This window comes from Heloderma suspectum, chromosome 2 (assembly GCF_057233095.1).
Source record: "Heloderma suspectum isolate Gila_16-S chromosome 2, 16-S_ref, whole genome shotgun sequence".
Taxonomy (NCBI): Eukaryota; Metazoa; Chordata; class Lepidosauria; order Squamata; family Helodermatidae; genus Heloderma; species Heloderma suspectum.
In genome coordinates this window covers 379,391,942-379,402,428 of record NC_139459.1, presented here as the reverse complement: position 1 = coordinate 379,402,428, position 10,487 = coordinate 379,391,942, and the positions used below count along the sequence as shown (strand labels likewise).

Here is a 10,487-nt window from a genome sequence, read left to right as displayed (position 1 = left end):
TCCCTGGGTGGATGGGGGAGTCTTCTTTTTCAGCCAAACAGGAGAAAGCCTTCAAAGTTTGGATTTCACTGGCTATTTAAAACACAACCCTATGCACATTTAGACCAAAAAAAAGTCCTACAACTCACAGCATTCCCCAGCCAGCCATGCAGTTGTAGAACTTTTTTCTGTCTAAACTTGCATAGGAGTGTGCCGTTCATGCAATTCATGTGGCAGAGCTTGGCATCTTTTCAGATTTTTTTTAAGCAGTTGCTTTAGGCACTACTTCTTGGGTGGGAAAGCAGTGCCTGTCACCTCCAAATCAGAAGCCAATTTGCTTTCAATGGGATTTCCCTCCCTCCTTGAACAGAGGCAGACACAGGCCAATCTCGGGAGTTTGCAAACGGCCAACCAGAAAATGTGGACTGCATTCAACACACTTTCTGAAATCACTGCAGATGGTGGAATGAAAGATCCCTAACAAGCTATGAAAAAGAAACGGAACGGATTTCATAACGTTCGTACTTCACTAAGTGGAGGTGGAATTCTTCCACCTCTCTAGCTCTGATAAGATGCCATCTTTAGTTTTCAGGAAGAAATGCTCCATTCTATTCAGATCTGGCCTCAATACAATAATGTAGCACTTGGGAAGAAAGATGCAGCACAGCAACCCAGCACTTGAGGCCAAGATAGAGAAGACCTGCATGGCTCCCATGTATTTCCCCTTCGTGCTCAGGTAGGTGGGCACAAAGGAGACCCAGACACTGCAAAAGACTAGCATACTGAAGGTGATCAACTTCGCTTCATTGAAGGCCCCAGGCAGATTTCTAGCTAGGAAAGCCACCATCAAGCAGGTGGCAGCCAGGAAGCCCATGTAGCCAAGAGCAGTATAAAACATGGAGACAGAGCCTTCATTGCATTCCAGGGTAATCTGTCCAGGCTGGGAGTGCATGTCAGAGTGGAGGTGGAGAGAAGGGTGGAGAGATGCTCCAGAAGGGTGGAGAGATGCCCAGCCAGATGGAGCAGATGACAACTTGGACACTGGAACAAGAAATTACAATGGAGTTGGCGAGACTCTTCCCCAGCCATCTCTTCACCTTGTTCCCTGGAATTGTGGACAGAAAGGCCAGCACCACGGTGATCGTTTTGGCTAACACAGCAGGGATGCAAACTGAGAAGATGATGCTGAAGGCTGTTTGTCGGAGAAGGCAGGTCACTTTCCTTGGATGGCCAACGAACAGGAAGGAGGACCAAAAGGAAAGCAGGAGGGAGACAAGGAGAATGTAGGAGAGGTTCCAGTTGTTGGCTTTGACTATTGGTGTTTCTGAGTATTTAATGATGATTCCTAACACAGAGGCTGTGATTAAAGACAAGAATAGTGCAAAGGAAACCAGGATGATCCCCAAAGGTTCTCCATAGGAACCAAAGGTTCTCCATAGTTCTCCATAGGAGAGGAAAATTATATCCTTGGGGACACATTGATCATGGGCCTTGTTTGGATGTTGATCTTCTGGACACTTGGTGCAATGGTCTGCATCTGGGAAGAAGGAGTGACGTCAGCGTCATTAATATCAGTCATACATCCAGAACCTGCGGTGTTCTATTCCTTTTGGAAGAGAGATGGGAGCATGGAAAAGGTCAGGAAACAACAGTGTATAATAGAGGAGAGAGGGAGAGAGAGGGAGAGAGAACTTCCCTGATAGAGGACCTGCTTTCTGATCAGTAGGTTCCACCCATGGCCTCATCGCCAAAAAAGAATCTCTGGTCATTGGGGCAGGAAACCTGGATCTGAGAGATGTAACTGAGCTGATGCCAGCCTGTGTAAAATAGTAAATACTGAGCTTGAGGGATTTTTTCGTTGACTTGGAATAAAAGTAGCATCCTGTGTTGTTCAAATATGAATTAGCAAGTGTGATAAGCCAAACATTGTTCAGGAGAGTCTCTGTGTTAGACAAGCTGGAGCCGGGGTGAGGGCATTTGCGAGTGAAGATGGGTTAAAGAAGATGCAGACAACAAACTTGGGTTGAAAATTGGGCCACATTTATTGAAATACCTGCAAAGGGGTAACTAGGATGGGCATCTAACTGTGTCAGCGGCTAGCTGGCACTTCTTGAGTGAAAACACACCCAGCCTGAGGGGTGGCGGTGATCTCACCATCCCTCCGGACTGCCCCTTCTGGGGGAGGTAGACCTTCCGTTGTCACCCCCAACCCGGTGCCGCACAACACCTGGGTGAGTGAGTAGGGTTGGTCTCCCAGGCAACCCTTATCCCCCCTGCCGAGCCTCACAACCCGTTCAGGGGGCCTCAGGCGTCACCTGTCACCATAAGGTGCCTCTGCGTGCACACCATCCCTACTCCCTTTCCTGTTTTGCCCGTCCTAGCCACCACAGGAGTCACAAGCCTATTGCTTGTGAAACTCCCCCCACCTGCGCAGAAGAACTTCCCGCAGGCCCCTTTGCAGATCGGCCGAAAATAAGTCGTTGCCCATGTCTGACAGGTGGATGCCGTCCTGCCTGTAAAGCTCCCTCCTAGTCCAATGGATTCCTTAGTGGTTGATGCAACCATCACCATGCTCTGACAACCCACATGCCAGTTCTCTGTTCACCTTGCGCTGGGCCTGTTCCATGGCCGCATTGCTCTGCGCCCTCCACATGATTCTCGGGAGCATTGAGGACCATAATATGGTCACCCCCGGCCAGCGATGTTGGATCGTCCGCAGATCGGCCAGTGCCTGCTCGATCAAGGCCTTTCCAGGCTTGTGGCCCAGGTCGTTCCCTCCTAGGTGCAGCACCAGGACCTGTGGAGGGAAACTGACCAAACCTCGTTGAAAGAGTGTGGGAAGAAGACTGTCCCATCGCATACCCCGTCGGCCGAGCCATTGTATCGCCACCTGTTGGGGAAACTGCAGCCGGGATCCGAAGGCCAACGTAGAAGCTCTGCGGGCAGCCCAAAAAACCATACTGTGCCCACAAATGAGCACCCGTACCGGCGTCGGTCGAATCCCATCTAAATAAAACATTGGGGAAGGCGAAGAGAATCATCATGAAGCATCAGGCAACTTGCGAATGTAAGAGCGGAAGGCCCTGGAGCGCCATCTCCCTACCGCCTTCACTTGCTTGGAAGAAAAACCTATGGCAGCTGCCATAGAGGCCGCCCCAATACGGAATGAGTGAGTCCCGAAACGATAATACCCCAGACCCAGTGTGGTCAAGGCTAACTTGAACCGTCGGCATGGCAAAATAGGGGACTCTCCTTCGCCCCACGATGCTCACTGAAAGCCCTCAAGGCCCTGACAGGGCATAACACGTCAGCCTGGGCCTGGTTAAGGATCACCAATGCTCCCTTGCCTGACTGATAGGTTTTCGAGTGTCGAATATGGAGGTGAATCAGGCTAGAATGGATCAGAATATCAGAATACCTCAAGGCCCTCCCGGTGTTGTCGGATTTGGATGCCCAGACCAGCTCTGAAATCCTAAGGGCCCCAAAAAAGGCTGTTAAGGCTGCAGCGTGAAAGAGGGAGGCTTCGTATGGAGAAGAGCAAATGGAAGGCCACAATGCCCGAAGCCCTATAAGAATAACTGGTGACAAGGGATGTCTGGAGTCTGGCGGGGCGGGAGACATCCGTGCCCAGCCTTGCACAGCCTTCCTAATTCGGAAATCTGAGGTGGAGTCCTCCACCCCTCGCACTTTGGCCCAGAAAGCCAAAGAGGCAAGCTTCCCCGAAATGGTCCTGGCAGACAGTCCCTTGTTATGCATATGTACACAGAATTGTAACAAGTGGTCCACAGGTAAGGGCCACATATCCTGCAACTGAAGTCTGCACCTGAAGGCGCTAAACTCCCTACCTCCTCTCTCGTAGGCAGCTCTAGTGCTCGGGGCTATAGAATTCAGGATAGCGTGTTCGACTTGAGAGCGCCAATCTCCCACAGTTCGTCTGGCATGGGGTGTGGCAGCAGACGTGCCCACAGAGCCAACACACGGAACCTGTCGATCTGGTTTCGTGACAAAGCATCGGCTACAGGGTTCCCTAGACCCAGCACGTGGCAGGCGTGGAACCATATGTTGTGGCGTAAGCATTGGAGGGTGAATGCTCTAACTAACTCCATGACCTTTTGGTTTCTGGAGGATAATGTATTAATGACGTGCACTACAGCCAAATTGTCACACCAAAAAAGAGTGACAGAGTTGGCCATCAAGTCTGCCCAAATATGTACAGCCACATAAATGGGGAAGAATTCCAGGAAGGTAAGGTCACGACAGATACTGCCGGCAGCCCAGCTCTCTGGCCACTGGCCCAGGCACCACCGGTCTAGCCAAATTAGCCCAAAACCAAAGGTGCCAGCCACGTCTGAATGGATCTGCATGTCAGCTCGTAGAAGTAACTCACGCCTCCAAAATGAGATGCCGTTAAATTCTCTCAGAAATTTAAGCCATACCCATAGGTCCATGCGCATAGCGGATGTGACTCTGGTGCGATGATGCGGGAGTCGAAGACCCCGCATTGCCCAGCAGAACCGTCACAGGAATGCGTGGCCGAGGGCCACCACCCTACAAGCGAAGTTCAAATGGCCAATGACCTCTTGGGGGGCTCTAAGGGAGACTTTGTGAAGGTGCAAGATAGATTGGAGCTTATTCCTAAGTACCAGCAATTTATCGTGAGGGAGACGAGAACACTGTGCGGGGGTATCGAGCTCGATCCCTAAGAACATCAAAGTAACAGCTGGGCCCTCTGTCTTCTCATGTGCCAAAGGGACACCTAAATCTGAGGAAAGGGATATGAATGCCTTAATCAGGTCAGAGCATTGGCTGCTGTCCCCGGGTCCAGCAAACAGGAAGTCATCCAAATAGTGGACCACATCGCCGCAGCCCGTCTTATCCCGTGTGGCCCATTCCAGAAAGGTACTAAACATTTCAAACATGGCGCAAGAAATGGAGCATCCCATAGGGAGGGCGCGGTCGATGTAAAATTTGTCCTGGAAGGAGAATCCCAGCAAATCAAAATCCAGAGGATTGATAGGCAAAATGCGAAAAGCGGATTTGATATCACACTTGCCCATCAATGCCCCGCGGCCCAGGGCTCTTATCATGGCTACTGCAGTGTCAAAAGATGTATAATGCATGGAACATAGGGAATCTGGGATTTCATCATTAACCGACTGGCCCTTGGGGAAAGAGAGGTCATGAATTAACCTGAACTCACCGGGCGATTTCTTGGGGATAATTCCCAAAGGGGAAATTTGCAGGTTGGGTAGCGGGGGCGAGGAAAAGGGGCCGATGACTCGACCTGCCTGAACTTCTTTGTTAATTTTATCTTGCACCAGTCGCCGCATGCTAAGAACAGACCGGTGGTTACCGGTCAAATATGGCTTGCGCAGACCCATAAAGGGGATCCTGAAACCCAGTGTAAAGCCGCGTTCCAAGTAGATCGCTGCCCGACTATTTAGGTAACGCCTTAGAAGTTGGAGGAGCGGAAGAATCTTAACTGGGCTGGGGCCCTTTGGGAGTGGGAGGGTGCCCACCGCTCTGTTTTCTGCCACCACGGCCATCCCTTGGAGAACCTCTCCAACCTCTGGCTCTCGGGCAGGAGGAGCAGGAGTGTTGACCACCACAAAGAGAGCACTCATGCTGGAAGCAGCATGGGTTTCGGGAGCAGGAACCTTTGGAGCTGAACTCCCAGCACAGCCAGAGGTGTTGAACCCCTGGACCCGCAATAGGCCTAACGGCTATTGCGGGCGACAGCTTGGCCAGGATGTGGCCGCTGTCGGACCTGTCGCCGAAGCCTGGCCTAGAAGGGGTCATGAATTGGAGCCAAAGGTCCTGGTCCTTCAGATCCCAGCGCATGGAGGGGTCAATGGCGGCCCTCCTTCGAAAGGCCTCATCATAGGCCAGCCATGCACTCCCTTCATATTCAGTGTAAGCCCTGTATATTATGTCAAGGTATTTGGTGAGAACCCAAGCCCTCTCAGGGAATCTCTGTTGGAGGATGCCAGCGTAAATTAAAAAACCTGGCAACCAGTTCACCCAGGTGCGAGGCACCTTGCGGGCTTTGCTCCGCTCAGGATCTCGGTCACGGGTCCTATCTTTATCGCTGGGTTCGGGCTCGCGAAAGAGCAGGGCAAAGACGTCAGTAAATTCACCCCGTAAAATCTTTTCTCTGGTGGCAATGGTTAAGTGAAAACCAATAGGGGAGGAAGTAGCACCAGTGGGCATAGATCCTCGACTCAGGTTGGCGCATGGGTCAACCGAGGACAACTGTGGGGTTAGGAGAGGAGGAGATAGATAAGCTAGGGGGTCCCGAACCGAACCGGCGGGCCCCTGCCAAACCCTGGTGGAGGCGACGTTAAGGGGATGAGGCTGGAGCAGTGACGGGGCTGACGTGGTGGCATCTCCTGCTAAGGGGAATGAGGCGCCAGGCCCCACTGAATTAGGTGGGCTGGCCACCAGAGCAGTTGAACTGGGAGTTGAGGCCGAGGCAACGGGCTGGGGAGTACTAACTGGGGAGGCTGAAGTAACTGAAGGAAGTGAGAGAGGGGGGACTGGGCCACCCTGAAGGGTAAACCACGGCAACCAACCCCATGGGGTGATTTGCCCCATGCCCGGCCATGCGAATTGAGGTGCCAAAGCAGTCTCACCTGTATCCATCGTGGGCGTGCTCTGATCCCTAGCTGGAAAAACTGACGTTGCTGCTTGTACACCCAGGGAAGATGAGGCCACAGAAGGGTGGAGCTCCACTGAAGGCGGTGCGCCTTCTGGAAGAGCCGAGGAAGAGGAGGTGGATGCCTCAATAGCGTCCAGACAAGCTGAAATAGAAAGGAGCAACGAGCGTTGTGTCTGCTGCCGCGTTCGCTTAGGCTGGACCGCTGAGGGGTTTTGGGGCTTGGCTGGGGGAGGGAGAGGGATCCCCGAGGAACGCTCAGCATCTTCCAAACGAGAAAGAATTGATGTCAATACCAGGTCTGAGTCCTCATCAGAGTCAGAATCGGGCCTTGGTGGCGGTCTTTTGGGGAGGGGTGAGGTGCCCTCCCCTTCCCTTTCTTACCACCTTGGCCCTTCTTGGGAGGCATGATGCAAAAGATGAATTAAGCTTAGCTGCTATCAGAGACTTAAGTAAGCAAGTGGGCACCCCAGGCAACAGGCAGCTACCTCACAATCTTCACAATCAGTGGATACGAGTTCCAGACCAAGAGATTAAAGCTCAAGAGGCGCAGCAAAGTTGTTGTTGTTTTTTATCAGCGGTAATGGAGATGCGCTTGAGCACGGGCGCCCTCAGCCGAGGGCGCCCTAGCTCGGGAAGTGCCAAACAGGCAGCCGCAGCTGCTTCACAATTTTATTATTATTATTATTATTATTATTATTATTATTATTATTATTATTATTGCGGGGGGGGGAGGAAAAGACTAAGGCACTGCGGGGAAAACACCCAGCCTCTGGCTCTGCATCCAGACTCCCCTCCCCACCAGGCCGTCTCAACTCACGAGCTGGGTGTGGAGGCAGGCATACAGCCGCCGAGACCGCCGGAGCCGGCAAACACGGGCGCTGTGCTCAACGCGCGCTGCCGCTGCCCCTCACCAGGACCAACGCCTCCGAGGACCACGCGAGGCAAGCGCAAGGCCGCGGCTGGCGGAGGCCGGCGGAAGGTGAGCCCCGAGGAGGCCTGCGATTTAGGAGTCCGGCCGGCAGGCAGACAGGCAGAGAGCCGGCCAGCCAGCCGGCAGACAAACGGGCGGGCAGGTGAGAGAGCGAGCGAGTGGGCGAGCGGGCAGGTGGGCGAGCGGGCGGGCGGGCAACAGGCAAAATGAACGAGGGGGCGGGTGATCGAGCGGGCGGGTGGGTGAGCGAGCGAGCAGGCGGGTGAGGTGGTTGGGTGGGGTGAACAAAGGCTGAGCAAGGAGGCGGGAGGGCGCGCACCTCCCCACCCGGACCCCCGGGAGGGAGTAAGGCACCCGACTCGGGACACACCAGGAGCTGCAGCCGGTGCTGACGCAGGAGTAATGGCCGGCTGCGGAGAGGAGAGGTCTCGCGCTCGAGCGGGCGGTCGCTCGACAATGAGGGAGGGAAGGATGGGGGGGCAGACACGATATCACCAGCAACATTGGCTCTCCCGACAGCCAGCAGGCGCCGCCCCAGTGGGAGCGGCGCCGGAGCGCACGAGACCCGCCGTGAATGCCGGCAACTCAATAGCCGCGCGTGAAGAGAAGCTTTGGCGCGCAGAAGTACGCTGAGTCCAGGTGGCTGGAAAGACGACGACGAAGCCGGCCTCCAGTAGGCAAGAATCCCCCGTCGAATCCAGGCGAGTCTTTAGCTATTTAACTCTCAATAGCTGTGTCGCGCCAAAGAGCTGAGATAGGGAGGGGGGTCGAGTTTAAGACAACTCGGCCTGCTCCTCCCCGACCGGTGGTGTGACTGGGGTGCACCAATCAGAGGCCCATACATCTTGTCACCCCACCCGCCCACAATGGCCCCCAGTTTCAGCTAGACAAGCTGGTGCCGAGTAGGGCAATTCCAATGAACTCCCCTTAAGTTTCCTACACAAGCTAGGAATCCTTCATAAAGCCTTCTTATCTTACACATTCATGGGAGGTTTTCTTAAATGGTTTTAAATGAATAGAAGAGAGAATTAAAACAGAGTAGGGGAAAGTATTAGGCCGATGTAAACATTTACCCAAGAGAACGCCCATACCTCTGAGCTTCCCCACCTTCTTGAATGGAGATTGTCCCTTCCGCACACGGAGCACAAGCATAGCAGCAAGGTGGCTTTCCTTCCTGAATCACGTTGGCATATCCGGGGTGGCAGCTCTTCACGCACCTGGAACGAGGCATGGTCTAGCAATACAGAGAAGAAGCACAAAGAAAAAAGATGTGTTTTTCTCTCTGGAAATGAATCATAGAGTTCTGAAAGGACCCCACAGACTCTGTAGTCCTAGTGACTCGAAGTGACCTCAAGCCTTTCGTGTTTTCGTGTCTGCCTGGGGTGTGGGGGATTTGTTTTTGTATTTTTGCACTATTTTCGCACAACACCATGGCAGGGAAAATTTGTTTGTTTGTTTGTTTGTTTGTTTCAACCGTCATATCCCACCTTTTCTATACATGTGCTGAAGACACTGTATAGAAAGATGCAAGGTATAATATCAAAGTAAACTATAACACAGTCCTAGAATAACTAGGGATGGCGGAGAATTTCTCCCCGAAACTTCGGGGGGCCGAGCGCCAACGTGTTCGGCCCCCCGAACAAGTTTCGGAGAGAAATCCTCTGAAACCCCCCCCCCGCCCCCCGCACCCCCCCCCCCCGGGACGGGACTTACCTTCGCCGAATGTCCCTCCCGGCGGCAGGTCCGGACGGCGGTTCAGGAGGTGTTCGAGCGGGGCGGGAGCGGCAGCTGGTCTTTCGACTGGCTGCTGCCGCCGCCATTGCAATAAAAGAAAAAAAGAAAAAATGCCCCCTGATAGGCTACGTGACGATTAACGATTTGCAAAGTTAGCCATGATAGGCTACGTCAATCGTCACGTAGCCTATCACGGGTGACTTTAAAAAAAAAAAAGAAAAGCGCGTACGGATAATGGCGGCCCCCATAGGGAGCCGCCATTCCCGTTCCTTATTTGGTCGCCGTAGTCTACGTAAAGATTTTGCAGATCTAGCCGTGATTTTGCAGATCTAGCCGTGATAGGCTACGTTAATCGTCACGTAGCCTATCAGGGGGCGTTTTTGTTTTTTTTTAAACTTTCGCGTTCACGGCCGGGCGAGGCGGGAAGCCTCCTCCCCGGCCTGAATTTCGGCCAGGGCGAGGCGGGAAGCCTCCCTCCCGGCCTGAATTTCAGCCGGGGCGAGGCGGGAAGCCTCCCCCCCAGGCTGAACTTTGCGGGGGGAGCAGCGAAGCGCCTCCCCCCCACCACCAACATCCTTCGAGGACAGGTAAGGGACTTTTGTCCACCCCTAAGAATAACAGAAATTACAAACAGCAGCAATAAAACAGCACCCATGAAACTAGTTCCTATGCCATCACAATCCTTATAGTACATATAAAACAGCTTTGTTTGCTACTGCTTTGAAACATATTTTTTGCAGTCGCTCTGAAAGCTATTGCAGTTAACTGTGCAGGTGATATATTAACTTGAATCATGGTTTCTGTTGTTGCTGCATCATGTCTTAAGCTCTGTTGTTTGTAATGGCTTTTCGTCATATGCAATAAAATGTTTGTGTGAGAGTGAGTGAACAGCCATAAAACAAAGCAATGAAGAACAGCAGTAAAACATGTCAATACATCCGGACCTTGATTATTCACAAGATGAAGGGCAGAAAGATTATTTTTAGAAATGTTTACATTCCTCCAGCAGAGCTGTCATTATGGAATAGTCTAGTCAGTCTTCTGGAAACTATCTTATTATGCTACCCTGGCACTGATCTTCTAATATGTGGATATTTTAATCCTCGTATAGGTGTAGGATTCAAATCTAAAGGCAGTCAGATTTCCACATACATGGAGGATATTTTTCCACTGGGCTGTTGCTCA

The 10,487-nt window shown here is 52.5% G+C and overlaps 1 pseudogene; it reads right to left on the bottom strand.

The window, feature by feature from the left end:
* Positions 1-508: 508 nt before the first annotated feature.
* On the bottom strand, positions 509-4,419 carry LOC146356337 (vomeronasal type-2 receptor 26-like; annotated as a pseudogene).
* Between the last annotated feature and the right edge of the window lie 6,068 nt (positions 4,420-10,487).